This window comes from Apteryx rowi, unplaced genomic scaffold (genome assembly GCF_003343035.1).
Source record: "Apteryx rowi isolate R43461 unplaced genomic scaffold, aptRow1 scaffold_8, whole genome shotgun sequence".
Classification (NCBI taxonomy): domain Eukaryota; kingdom Metazoa; phylum Chordata; class Aves; order Apterygiformes; family Apterygidae; genus Apteryx; species Apteryx rowi.
The window spans coordinates 7,456,647-7,472,346 of record NW_020451093.1 but is presented as its reverse complement, the minus strand read 5'-3'; positions in this window follow the sequence as shown (position 1 = coordinate 7,472,346).

The following is a 15,700-nucleotide window of genomic DNA, read 5'->3' as shown; positions in this document are numbered from 1 at the left end:
AGTTGGCACTCACACCACACTCCATTTGTGGGGAGGAGGGCTGGTGGGGGGGTGAAGTAATTGGAGGCAGGGCTGCTTTCTCCCACTCAATAGCTCCATTCAACTGGAGTAACTGATGCACTCGCCTCAGATGTGGGAGATCTGGGTTAATTCTTTCCACCACTTGATGGGATTCAAACCACTATTTCTGCAGGAAAGTGCTCTGATCAACAGCTGGTCAGCTTGTTTACAGTGAGGAAGCTCTTGATCTCTCTTGTTGAAACTGATACACCTTGTATGGAACATCAAAGGTCCATCCTGCCAGACAGAAAGGCTGCACACGCAGAGAGCAGACGATCACCTGGGAGGAGGAGGATCTGCATTCCAGTCTGTCTCAGTTATCAACTCTTATCCAACAACTCTGGCATATAAAACATCTGAATTTTTAGTGAAGATAAACACCTTCAGTAAACCAGAATAAAGCACCATATTTCCAAGAGAGTCACAGTTTAAAAACCTGTATTTCCCTAACCTACCTTTTCTGCATACCTTCAGGCATCTTCCCACCAGAAGAATGTAGGCTCTTAACAGCTGCTGTGAATTCCCTTACATTAGGAAGGCACACAGAATGCAACCACTGTTATACTGATATTATGGTCCCATGTACAATTGTCTTGATTTCAGTACCACTTCAGGGCTATTTTCAAAACACATATCAAAGTCTTTGTGGATTTAGCCCTGTGTCAAAGCATTATAATTGATGCCTATTATAGCAGATTGTTAAAAACACGAAGTACTTACTGCTGACAGGAAAATGCATTTCATCAAATTAGCTCAGACACTTCAGTATTGTTGATAGTGATTAACAATTAAATTCTGTTCCAAGCAGATTTGGAAGTTGATTTACTACTGCATCCTTTATACAATAGGGAAACAATTCAGTTAAAGAAACCTGAACAAACAGAACTGTAAGATTATCCCAGAAGAGAATGACCAGTTTACAGGAGGAAAGCTATTGCAAGAGTTCTGAAGGGATTTCCCCTTATCTACCTCTTCAAAGGATATACTTACTATAGTCACAATTTAAACCAATGTGTTTTACTTGTAAATACATTATAAGCATTTTCCTGCAGTACTGAAATCAGTAAACCTGAAACTCTCAAAGTAATTTTATTGCTCATTTTATAGGTTTTCCTAGCCCTTTGATGAGCTGCCATTCCAGAAGGCAATCTTAGCTTCATGCCTTTGTTACTACTCCTCACATCAGCCGCACCCATTTCCAGGCTGTCTGTGGGAACAGTATGCGCTGGGAATCAGCCAAGCATCTCCCATCAGTAATCCTTGCAGCAGAATGCCAAATCCCATATGGTGGCACAAAGACTTTCTTCAGCACGTGCCCTTTAGCACAAAGTGCAGTATGGAAGAGAAACAAAATATAGCATGAATAGACACAGAGACATAAGCCACCAAGGAAATGGTATTCTACAAAAAAATAGGCTCACCAATAGCCATTTTATAAGTACTGTAAAATAAAGATAGAATTGCTATATATATTAAAAAACAAACAAACAAACAAACAGATAAATAAAGCTCACGCCAGGCTGGATTTAAGTGCTGATAGAGCTGAACATCCTTGCTAAGCAGTAACTACAGGCATGCAAATTCTCTGCAGGAATAAGTCTCTAATTTCCAGTAGATCACATTCCGGAAGGCATCTTTAAAAAAATAAAGACAATTACTGTTATTGTTATTATTCTTCCCATGACAGTACTTTTTTCTAGACAGAGTAGAAACTTTTGGACTGAAGCTGTTCCATATTCACTGCATGCAAAATTACTCCCTCGCAAGCAGAAAGCTCGTCTCTCACTGATGCCTACATCCTACTCCAAGCACAGTGTTGACATTAAAATCACCAATGAATAATGCTACTAACCGTAGATATGGGGCCACGAGGCGCTCCATGGAACATATATTGTTCGCTGCATGCAAAGGAGAAGCAGTGCAGTGGCTGACAAAAGACACACAAGTCCTATACACAGTCCTAACCAGTCAAAGCATCTAGCCTGGAAAGGCACAGGAAGATGAGGCCAAAAAAAAACTATTTACCAGCGGAGAGATGAAAATGAAAGATACCACAATCCGTACAATTCCTATTGCCACCATTGTTTTCAGGAGTAACTAAATGCTCAAGGTGCTCAAAACAAAATCCTTTATTTCGATGTCCAGTTCAAACGGATACATCTAATTACCATGCCCCGTAAAAGACTGCCTGGAAACTCAGCTGCAAAGAGATTTATTTTTCACACAGGCTCGCAAAATGACTCTGCAGCTGCCTACAGTCTGGGGGAGGACAACCAACTTAACTGTCCAGATAATTTGACTGAATGTTAGTAACACATCTCTTAACAAACATACATATAGTGCAATTTCTCTGTTAAAATAACCAGCAGTAAAACATGATGATCCAGGTGGCATACCCAAATGTTCCTCCTCGAGTATCATTTTTACCTGAAAAACCTTAGTGAAAACTGAAGATGACGTATGCTAATAGCTGGGGCAAGGCCCAGATTAAGGCAATACTTGAAATAAATTCTGTTTGCTTTTCCATTATAACTAAGAAACAGTAACAGCAGTTAATAAATAAATGCACAGATGCAATCAAGAGAGCCATTGGACTGTGGCTGCTTTTAGTTATGTTGACTTAAAAGCATACATATTCTTCCAAGTTTCAACTCATGTCTTGCTTATGTCCAGACATGTAATTTAGCACATTATCAGAGCAGTCTCCACCATTGAAGCCTCTTGTAGGGAAGCACTGCAGGAGAACAGCGGTACGGTGTAGTATTACTGCAGGCCTATTATTATCTCTCCAGCTACAATAGATAATTCTAAGAAACAGTCACTTAATGAACTGATTACATTCCTCACAGCACAGAAAGCTCCTCTCAAAGCAAAAGACAATAACAAAGCACAAAGAAAATTAGTTTAAATGTGAATTGTATCATTACTCCTTTGCAGGTTAGCACTCATGATAAGACAGTCCATGATCTTATCTAGTGATGGTTAACCACAGGCAAGGTTGTAAACATGGACTAAGCTAGTGAAGAACGCATTCCGACAATTCAGAGCAGAACTGATTTCCCTTTATTTTGGCAACTAAGGGTACAAGCAAAGGTTTCTCTTGCAATTACACATTTTTCTTCAAACAGTCCACCCCTTAATTACTTCAGTGTGATGGTCAAACTACAATGACAACTCAAAGCAAGATACAGAAGTACATTTTCATAAACTTATACCTTGCACCTATTTATATATTACCAGAGAAAAAGTGTTTCACATCTACATAAACTAAACCTCCCTGCCAAAAGACTGACACAAATTAGACTTTCTTGTTATCACAGAAGCAATACTGCATTCTTAGCAATACTAGAGAAGATGGAAATAAGTTTTAAAAAACAACGAAAAACCTGCCAGTAATCAGAGGCTTAACAGATCCATGCTTTAAAAGATCAAAGGTCTTCAAGCTTACACAGAATGCCATGACTGAGCACACTCACATAGGATATTAATAAAATTTAAAAAAGCATTGTGAAAAAAACATGCCAGTGTAACAAGCCTTTCCCACTACTTTTATTCTTGAGTACACATCCAGAAAAAGTCTGCAATACCCTGGATTCTTACTCTGAACAAGTCTTTGTAACCTCCTCTGGCCATCAGCCAGATGAACCACCAAACTGACAGCCAGCTAAGAGAATGTGAACTACAGACACTAACTGCCTGGTTTGACAGGCTATTGATGCTACTGTCCTGACCAGTGCCTGAAACGGACCCAGAGCGCATCTTTCCTAAGACCTCTACGCCTTGAGGTCTACGCCTTAAAACCATTTTCACTCCCTCATTTCTGAATGCTAAAGGCAGAGCTGTCCCAAGGAATAGTGCAAGGATGCCCAAACCAAAGAAAGGAAAGCAAACATACTTCCTTCACTTTCTACATTGCCCCAAATTATCCTACCTGCATCTCTGGGACTATCTTTTGTACAACACATTCACTCAGTCTTCAAAATCCTAAGACATACCTCTAATTGTACATACTCTAGCATAACAGTGGGACACTAAGAACATTCATATACAAATTCTTCATTTGTCCAATGACATTTTCAGATGTTAGGACACCACAGGACAATTTTTCAAGAAAAAACTAATCTTAAAAACACGTAAAAGTGGTCCTGATACTTTTTGATTCCCAGTAACTACTATTGTTATGTTTCTGTAGAGATTTTTCAGAAAATCTGACTTCCACAGCTGACCTTTGCTTAAAAATCTGACCTATACTGTAGCTCTTCAAGCATTTGCTATTGAATTAAGGCATCAAAAGAGTTGCTGTGTGCTCTGTGCAATTCTGAAAAGGGAAAACATAGCCTCTTTCAAGTCAAGGGTAGCTTTGTTATTCAGCTTTTTAGAAGGCAGTATTCCGTTCTACAACTGCAATTACTAAGGGCTTAAAAGGTCTTGTTTTGCAAGCAGTGGAAAATAACAGTTTAAAAATCCAAGAGCAGCTAGAACAATATGAAAAGTACATCAGGTTCAAGTTAGCCACTATTATTCTATGTCTAACACTCCAGAAAGCCCTAGTCACTTTTAAATTTGCTTTAATGAAAATACAAAAGACAAGTGAAATGGCCAAAAAAGTCACTTGCTTCTTTTCTGAAAGTAAGAGATGAAATACTATGGATTACTCACACTTTCTCACCAGTGGTCCCTTAACAAATCTCATTTGGAATCGGTTACTTTTGTTAGCTTTTCTTTTCCCTGGTGGGCCACACAAATGGAAGGTGAGTCAAGAGTGAGTAAGACTTGAAGAGCTATTTAGAATGGTGCAAGGCTCTTGCATGAAGCTGTGCCTACCTTACACAGATAAGATAGTCTTCGGATTTTTACTCTGCCAAGTAATTAGGTACCTAGAGTAACATGAAGTTTAGGTTCTATGGTCTCTCGCCCTCCTCTGTCCTCTCCCTCCTTCAAGCTCTGCCAGCAAGCTCCTACAGGAGTACCAGCATGTAAACATTTCTTTCTAACTGCAACTCAGAAGTAACAACCTGAGGTAGAAAAACAAATTCTTGTAGTTATATATGTTACATAAGAAAAATGCAATGCATTAAAATATTGGATGCGACTTTTCCATGTATCTTTTGGCACAAACAATGAAAGGTAAGAAATTTCTTTCTATCAAAAAGTTCAAAACTAGTAACTATTGCTTTTTAAAGCTTGCCCTAGTAGACTGGTAGGATAGCTAATTTCTAGCAAGGGAAAAATAAACCCTGTGAAAATAAAGTATGTCAAAGGCCTTTCTGCCTCTTCTTACTGAAATATTTTCTATGTCTATGAAATCTGTCTTGAACTACAGCAAACAATTCTTTCCTGTCAGACAGCTAAACACTTGTCAAATCACTGGGCCGTTGCTAAAGTCAATGTTGGTCTGAAAAGGGAGTAAAATCTACTCCAGCATTTCCCTCAGGATAGTCACAACAGCTGAGGAACTGAGATTTTATATCCTGACAAGTAGGTGCAATATACAAATCTCACATTTAAGAAAGTGTGTTTACACAAAAGAATCAATGCTGCAGTTACCAACAGATATGTAAAAATATATAGAAAATACTCTTTGCATAAAAAAATACATATTAACTGAAAACAGAACATTTTCAGAACACTAGTGCTGTTATCCATTGATTTAGTTTTGGCTAGAAAACAAATACAAAAAAGATTTACTAATTTTAAAAAGTTTCTAGCAATATTAACTCATATCCTTACTGGCAGCCAGATTCCAAGGCAATGAGAACAGGGGGACTATCCACGGCAAGTATCATTAAGGAAGGACACATCATGGTGAAATAAGTACAACCAGATTCACAATAAGAACAAGTGAACAACAACCATCTATCTTCAGCATTCATACCGTTCCAAAAGCTAGCCAAGATCCGCAAGTCTAATCTAAATTAATACTTGGAAAAACACCAAAACTTACAAGCTAATATAATCAGAGTCAAACTGCATCAGCCTACAATACAGACTGACGTGCAACTGTTTCTTCCTGGTAGACACCCTGATAAATGTCCCTTGCTATTCCTAGCCCACCAAGCATCCCAACCAATGGCACTACCGCCCTGTGCCACCAGTGAGCTACGCGTGTGCAGGTCACATAAGGTGAATTCACTCATGCCTCTAAGCAGGTTTTTTTTACTCAAGCTCATGTTTTTAGCCCCAGAGGCTTCCAGTTCAAAATTAATGACACCATCCAAGGTAGTAGCTATTACATTAACACAAACCGGTTATATTTTGATTCTGTGCAAACCAAACCTGTAAATGTAAATGACACCATGCTGATGTTTTCATTATTTTGCAAACATAATCTGCTTAGTTCCTCAGAACCCAAGAAATACCTGCACATTCTTATAACCAAATATATCATCACCCAAACCGTGTCAAAAAAGGAGCATATAATATGAGCATAACCGATTAAATTAGACATGAAGAGGAATGAGACAGCTGTGATAACATGAATGAAATTGCTATATCTAAACAAATATTCTTTTTATGAAAAGTGCTCCTCTCATCCCTTTAGTTACCCTACAATAACAATTGCTGATCAAGATGATGTGGTGTTGAGTACATACATTACATACCCATAAATTAAGACAGTATAGTGGTCTCAGAAAGGGCCACTAGCTGAAAGTCTCAATACCCAATACCTTCAAAAAGCTAGTTATGTGCTGTATTGAAGGAGGAAAAATAGAGACTCTACTGTGAGCCTGAACACTGAATGCCCTCAATTCCAACTTGATTAAGCACAGAATACATGGTACCTGGGGTTCAATGCACTCCACAGTCAAGGTAGGCAATGATAGCCTTTCAGCTGTGGTTCTTGAAAAGAAAAAAGTCACTCAGATTTTAGTTAAATTAGCAGGATGCTTCAGACAAAAATATATTATTCTAAGTATCGTATAGTACCTGTACTATTGTAAACAATTCAAATCACATTCTCAGCCCTATACCCAATTCTGTCATAAAAGGTATGCATCGGTTCTGCATACTGAATCTCTCATTTCCTATAACTAATGAAGCAGAAATCCTACCTCACTTGACACATCTTTCTTGTTTAATTATGCTGTAATTATTAACTTCATTTTGTTACTTCACAGAAAAAGAGATATTTTCAAGTCTGTGCAAACTAGCTATAAACCTGCTGCTCTTCTATACCTCATTAATATTTTAAAGGAACACCTATTTTAGGGTTTTTCCACATTAGACAATTTGCGTTAGCGTAAACTCCTTCTAGTTGCAGTCTTGTAGATCTTGAAATCTCCCCAAATGGGAGATTCATTACAGAAAGGGAAAGAAAAGAAGGGAATTTTGTTTCTGAATTGGGTTATTTTCACTTGGATCACTTCAGCAATCCAGCTTACAACACAGCCCCGCAAAAGAAATGTACTGAATCAACTGAGCAGAGACAGGTGAAAATCACCCCCCCCGACTTTCACACAAAACTTAGCAGAATCTGGCCATTAGCAGCTGAGCCCAGGCTCAGACTACTCACACTGAAAGGTTTGGTACCAACAAAGTACAAAAGTTAGGGGTTTGGATCCAGCAGACTGAAAGGGAAGAAGTAAAACAATGTAATCAGTACTGCATTTAAGCAGGCCTACTTTTTTTTGCATAACCTTATATGATATACTACTCATCATTCCCTTTGGTCAGCTGGCCTCCAAGGATAGTAGCCAATATTATATTTCTACTTTTTTCCTCTAATACAAATGAAGGCAAATAATCAGTTCTGAAATGTTATAAAGAAAGAAGTCAGCAAATTTTCCTGGGCCTAACAGTGATACTCTAAAGTATCTATACTTTATTACACTTCTCTTTTTGACATACTAAATGATAATTTTCAAATCCAATTCTAGTATTTAACAACAGCTCCTGTAAAACTACAGTACATAACTCAATGCATATGATTATACTGAGTTTGATTTGTGTTTTGTTAATAATACAGACATATTAAAGCAATAAATCCCTCAGACCTATTTTTTAAACCAAAATAACGTGATATTAAACCTAATTATTAAGGCATAGAGTAGATTTCATGGTGTGCAATCAGAGAAAATTTCTTATTATAAAGCAAAAAAGAACCAGACGAGCTTATGTCGAACAGCCAAACGAACAGCCATTCATGAAACAGATGATATTATCACACTGTAGCTGCCCAGTGACAAGTAGTCATTGCCTTAGCTTCAGTGAGGCGCTATTAGAAGTTCACTATTCAAACAGCTGCTAGCAAGCATAGGCCTAAACACCGGTTATCATCTGTCAGAAAGGACAACAAAAGCCAGTTTTCAATAAGATGACAGAATGAGATGGGAGATCGCAGTATGGGGCCAGCGAGGAGGAAGAGTATCAATTGTCCTTCATAGGCGTTCCCAAGGGACAAAGGACAATCAAAAAAAAAATAATAATAATAATAATAATCACAAAAGTGCTCTTTCCTGAAACTGCAAACTGGAATAGCCTTTCCCTTCTGGGCTATGAATTTTGAATTTTATCATCCTAGATTAATATCAGGCTGTGCTTAATAATCTTAATAATCTTAAAAAATAAAATAATTAAGAGGAAGATAAAGCAGCCCAAGGCCGAAATTAGCAGCCAGAATTAGCTTTGCACAGAGAGATTCCTCAGCACTTACAACCATACGGTGTTTTAATAACTGATATCCCAGAAGAACAGCTGCTGTGCCAGTATCTCTCACCTCCAGCTTGTTTGGACAAATTGCCTTCTTCATTTCTGTAGAATTTGTATTGTTGCTTTTTTTGGATCCTTCAAAACCACTATTTTCATGCACTTAAATAAACATCCTCTACTTTGATCCTATAAACCACGTAAGGCATACAGGATCCCATTACCTTGAACTTGCACCCTACAAGTAGAATATTAAATTGTTATTTACCAAAAAGAGATCTTAAGAAAGGGCTACGCTTTCAGGTATACCACACAAAATAAAATTCACCACTTACTCTATAACGCCAGTGCACCAGTGTCTGGAAACCAGTCTGTTCTTTGATGGTCCAAAGGAGGGAAGAACGGCAGTAACCTGGTTGAGCTGTAGGCTTAGGCTTAAAGAATGACAGGGACAGGACTTACCCTTTGAGCAGACTCAAATTTGGGAGCAGCCACATGACCCTGGACAGCTTAGATCAAGAATCTGGTAACGTTCCCTGTCGTGCCACTGCTGGATGAAACACCACATAGAGGATAACACCCTGCAGTCCTGCAACCCTGAAGAGCTGGAAGCTCTAAAAGCAACTGTACTGAGGTGCCTAAGGAAGGTGCGCCCTTACCTGAAAACACGGAAAATGTAGCCACAGGAAACTATAGCTAAGACTGGTTTTCTTAACCAGCTAGTTACCAACTGAAAGAAGGAACATTAACACTTAAGTTCATACGCACAAAGAACTTCTGATGCAGACACCAAAATTCTGCATCTGCCCTTAAATGAAGCTTAGGTTACGGCAAAAGGTCAGTACCTGCAAATAAGGTTTTAAGCACTGAGGCAATACAGATAGCGCTTACCGCATAAGCGAGCTCAGTGATATAAGGTATGCCTGTATTTCCCCTCCGTTTCATAAGCTTTTATCCCCTTTTCTGGATATTAAGTTGAGCTCTGAATTAGTGCAATTTGCCACAACAGGTTCATTCACATCAAGACAAAGCTGGGGCAGCATTTTTCAAAGAAAGGGATTAGATGACTGTAACTACCATCTGTACTTATGCATGTTTAGACTATGAGAAGGGTAATCACCACACTTCAGGGCATGATCTGCAGGGGTCAGGATGATAATCTTGCTCCCATCTTTCTGGTTTTGACATTGCCCAATTGGGTAGGTGCATAATAGAGGATATTAGTCTTCCCTGAAGCATTAGTTATTCATCACTGCCAAAGGCAGCTTTACAGATCTAAAATTATGAACCAATCTAGTACAGCAACCTGTTCTTTCAAACTCTGAAATGCTCTCTGCAGTGCAAAGTTGGAAGACTACATTATACTTCAGACACAAATGATTTTCTCCATGTTTAAAGACAGCAAGCCTTTGCAAATTAGAGGTAGTCGACCAGTACACCATAAGATTTCACGGATCAGTTTTGGAATGGAATGTTATTATCCCAATGGCTTACAACCTACTAAAAACAGTGAGCATTTTAAAGGGCTTTTTTTTTTCTTTAATTTGTGTTAAATTTCCATTTAAATAAGAGACAGAAATCACAGTATCTTACATTTAAACCTAGGGCAAATATATATAGAACCAAATCAAGTATTGTTCCTACAACCAGCATTAGTTTTCAACCCATATAACCCAAGATATGGCTAAGGATTTCAGGCTTAGCTTCTCCATTATTTGGAAATACAAGCACAATCTTATTAGACCACAGGAAGACACACTTGTTTATAGAAACACAACAAAACCACTTTGACAGACATAGGCAACAAAATGACCCTGACAGATACACTGAACAACTATATTTTCAATTTTTGAATAAGCAATACATTCAATCTATTTATATACCTGATTTCTCGTGTACTTATTGCAAGCATCTCCTGCCATTTTGCTTATCAGCACGTGCTCCTATTTTAAAAAACGAAGGAGAGAGACTCCCTTCCATGAAGCCAGCCAGCAGCTACATGCTGCAGGACAAGGCAGGCCTTCCCCTGGCTGCTGCTGGAAGCCCGGGACAGCCCTCCCGGCAGCAGCAATCCCCTTCGTTCCCCACCTCGGATGGTTATCCGATTGATCCACAAGTTGCTGCAGTTGAAAGGAGCTGTGTTAGCCTAAGCACATAAATAGCAGGTCTTGGCCACCCCAGCACGTCTGGGCTGCAGTGGGTTAGGGAACACCTGCAAAATGCAGCCCTGCAGTTAGCTCTAAGGGTCCAAGAGCAGTTGTGGCCAGGATGGGGTGAAACCAGGAGTTAATGTACCACATGTGTAAACCTCAAAACATTTATGACTGCTAGCAAGGTCCTAGCCCAACAGTAGATTGACTTTAGGTAACCTGTTGATTAATAAACACCACTGCTACTGTACCATGCTTTTTATCTCAGCATTTCAAATATGCAGTTTTTTCTTACCACACTTTTCAGAGATAGGATTTGTTATCAAATCCATTTTATGGATGGGGAGAAAACCGAGAAAAGAAAATAAAGTTCACAACTATTTTAAATACTCTGACAAATTAGTTTAAAGCTGGACTGCCTGACACTGAAAATAAGCTTTTCTAGACATGCTATGGGGTTTACAGAATCTTTCAGGCTTAAACCTTCATCTCAGACTTTCCCAGGACCCCCACTGGTTTTACTGTCATCTTTAATGAGAGTGAATTTTACCTTCCATATGGGCTACAGGACACGGTTAGACTGAAACCTGGAGCTGGAAAGCTCAGTATGTTTGAATTCTTGGGGTGAGAACCCTTAATAATGGTATCACTCGGTTTACATGCAGTGCTGTTAGCATTCACAATTCTTTACAAACTGACCAATTTCACAGCAGTCCCCTGAGATAGAAAAGTCATTAGTGTTCCCACTAATGAGACAGGAAACCAAAGATAAATAACTTGTCCAGAACCATTCAGCAAGTCAGAATATAGCCAAGACTTAGTTCTTTTAACAACAACAGAAAAAAATTTAGAGAATAAAGAAACCTTTACCGCACCTTTTATGAATCAGCAAAGAAACACTAACTATAGGTTTTCTAAATTTATTTCAGCATGTTGTGCATCGCAGTTTGGATTTGTTTCAGTACCAAAGCAAAATCCAGACAAAACCAGCGAATGAACATCCTTTTACCATAACTTGGTTTCTCTCCAAACATTGTAGTTCAACCCAGGTACATTAAAAAGCCCCAAGCTTCAGGCAAGAAATCCAAATCTAGTCTTGTTGGCACAGCTATAATGGCGGTACCATTTCAGTGCTAAAATGTATCAGGCAACATTCTGGTGCTTCAAAGAGAAATTGTAGAAATCTTTTAAAAGTGAAGTTCTGTGACTGTATTCAATAGAATTGTTATAGCTATGCTTTATGTCCTAGGAAATTTTAGATTTACTTCCCTGACTAATACAGAACACTCCCCTTAAGAGTGGTGATCAACTGGATTCCTCTTTCGCTCACTCTACCCCACTGGGACAGCTTTTGCATTGATTTTTCACACTAGAAATAAGTATGATTCTCTTCCAAAAACTGAAAATCCTGTAGCCATTATCATAAGAATTAAACCGTCAGATCATAAAGATCATGAGGATGCTTGGTAAAAGGACTGTAAGACTCAGAGGAGACAACAGCTACAAACAAACATGCTACAGTAACCAGAAACCAAAGCCTTGCAGGTAACACACGCTGCCATCGCGTACGTGGACTGTGTCTCCTGCCTTGTGATCTGGGTTCTAACAGGCCCCAGAGACTGAGCAACAAAAACAACAAATGTGAACCTTCATTTCAGCATTTTGAATTCAGAATAACCAGCACGGTGATCAGAAGTCTCCTGAAAGCACACACAAATCCAAAAGATGAAATCTCTTAACTAGGCAAAAAGATTTTCATTACAATTAATAGGAGAAAAAAATGCCAACAACATATGCATCACAAAACACAACTCAGCCTCTGAGGAGAGCGACAGCCTGAAGCTCCATCTGAAGTTGAGCGGTGCGGCACTATCACGTGTACTTTTTCACCAGTTCTCAACTGCCAGACTTGCACCTAATCCAGAAGTCCTTTGAACCACACATAGGAATAACTGGCATATTTTTTTCCTTTGAATCAACAAAATTCAGCTACTCGATGTGAACAAAGCAAAGAAATTACTGAGGAACTTAGAATTAAAAAAAAAAAAAAAAGGAAGGGAAATTTTCTAATGCATCAGAATTTGTGCAGCAGGATTTGTTTTAAGATGGAGGAATCTCATACTAAAGATTCCCTCAAACTGGTAGATAGAGAGGTGTTTTTGTGTGTAACTTGGGCTGAGAAATGAGAGAAAACCCCAGTAAACTCTTCACTCTTTAAATACCCTGCTCTCCTTAACAGACACCAGGCATCCCTTAGCAAGCAAGACATCATCATTCTCTTTTCCTCAGCTCTCCCGCGGAGTTGCTCGCCCAGCATCTGCACTGCAAATGTTCTGCAGCAAAGGGCAAGATGCATTATACCACAGTACACACACCAGTCTCAATGACTTCCATTTTATGGCCTAAATTTGCAACTCCTGATTTCAGATATACATAATTGATGCAACTTATACTGACAGCATCAACACTGTAAAAGGAGACATTCCCTATCTCCTCTCCCACAGCTGAAGCCTGGGCAAATGGAAAATAGGGCAGGAAGAGGCCCTGACAAATTGACCATGTGGCACAAATCAAGCTATCAATTAGCAAGATAAAGTTGTCTCTTCTACAGAGATGACAAGGGTGCAGAAAAAGGAGGTCGTTCTTGTAATAGAGCTTCTTTCCCCCGCAGCACCTGGTGCAGATTGTACTTGCCCACTGTGCACCCCATACCTCTCCAACAAACAGACTGTACCTACCCTCACCTTGACCATGCTCTCCCTCTGGTCCTTCACCCAGATAAAGTGTCCGGCATCTGGTGCCAGCCAGGGGATGGAATTCATCCGAAGTGTTTCAAGGATCAGCACGCTGGATCCATCCTGTATAAGCTGCTTACAGGATTTACCAGACTCCCGACAGTTAACATCGCACAGCTAGAATGCCAGATGTCAAGCGCTGGAGATACAGCCCTGATAAAACCAGGCTAATGCAAAAGGCCCCAAGATTATCCCCTCTGGAAAGGATGTCATTGAGAGGATGGAGTGGGCTGTGAACAGAACGCTGCAATTACCACGCTGGGAAATGCTAATCGACTTAAAGCAAGTAATGCATGATGAGAAGAGGGAATGACTCTCAGCAGCAATGCTGGTAGCTAAGTTAATTGTGGATTGACTGGAAGAGCAGAAGTATTACCATGCAAAGATTCATGAATCACTAAGCCTTTCCAACTCTAAAATACAGGACAACTCCCTCCCTCCATACTATAAAACATACATCTACAATTATCTCTGGAATTCACCTGCAGAACTATATTGCTAGTACATGATCTGGTGATACCCAGCTGGCACTGGCTACACAAAACAAACACACCAAAATTAGGACATTATTTTTTAGCTTTGAATTCTCTTTCTCCTTGGCATTAGCTATGTAAGACAAACTCACAAAAATTAGGACTTTTTTTTAGCATTGAATTCTCTTTCCCCTAGTTTGCATATCTGTTTTCAAATGTGAACAAAGGCTTTCTTTATTCTTTGTCATCACAAACCTTTTAATTTTTTGTCCTTTTCTTAAAAAAAACTCAGCTGGGGAGAGGCAAAGGGGGTTCCACAATTAGATGGGAAGCTCTGCTCACAGTTACGGAGGAAGCTTGAAAACCTCAACCTTAAAGGTTCAAAGACAATACGAGAAACGGCAACCTCAGCATTTAGCGTTATTTTAAACAAAAACATGTTTATTGAGGGAGGGAAACTTGACTCATTATCTGAGCATCTAGGATTACCAGTACTGCCTTTATGGAAGAGGTTGCAGTACATGACTTTCTGCCGTTGCTCTGATCTCTTCATCTGTGGTTCCCCGTTCTACACGCATTACCCACCGACAGACGGGAAAGCATACGAACATATTTTCCTAAGATTGCCCTTAGGAATCAACCAGCCGAGTCTTGCAAACCCGGTCTGTTTGCGTGAACTGCACACACTCATCAGCAATCCTGGGATTGTTTTTATTACCCGGATTACCAGAGTACCCATAGGCCTTAAACAGAACCAAGCCCTCGGTGAGCTGGATACCGTGCAGGCACAGAGACGTATTGTTTTAAAGAGTTTATGGCCTAATGCAGCCTAAGTATATTCAAACGTACAAATTAAGCACGAGAAGCAGGTGCTCACGCTCAGGAGAAACGTCGTGTGAACAGTAACACCTCCCCAACCTATCAGCGCGATCAGGAAACTTGTTTTTGTAATTTCACAGTCGTCATTACTTTCTGGTACGTGCTTTATCACAGGTGTATATTAATGTTTTGTTATTTTCTATGTCGAAGCCTAATGCAATAGTTTTTTTAAAGCATTGAAAGTCCACTAACATCTCTACAAGAATGAGGAGTAGGGTTGGTTTTTTTTTTTTTTTTTTTTTACAATTTCACAATCATGAAGCGCAACGCTGCAATAACTGCAGTTTTGCAACGTATATATTCATACATGCACCTCAAGAAGACACGGTTTCTGGTTTACATTCGGGGCCTTAAGCACTTACTCCCGGATACCCGGTGCCTCCCACAAATTCACCCTCCCTCTTCTTCCTAAGCGCCACCGCTCCTCGCTCCGTCAGCCAGCTTTAGCCTCCCCCCGCCGGGGGCTCCGCCCGCCCTCAGCGCCTACCTGGGAGCGGCGACGGGGGTGAAGGGAGCCCGCGCCGCGCCGCGCCGCCCTCCCTGGCGGGCGCCGGTGCCCGGCAGCGCCTCGCGCCGCCAACGGCCGCGCGCCCAACGGCCAACGGCCACGCGCCAACGGCCGCCCGCCCAACGGTCAACGGCGGCCGCACGCGCCCTTCCCTTCCCGCCCCTCAGCCGGGCGCGGGCGCGACGCCCC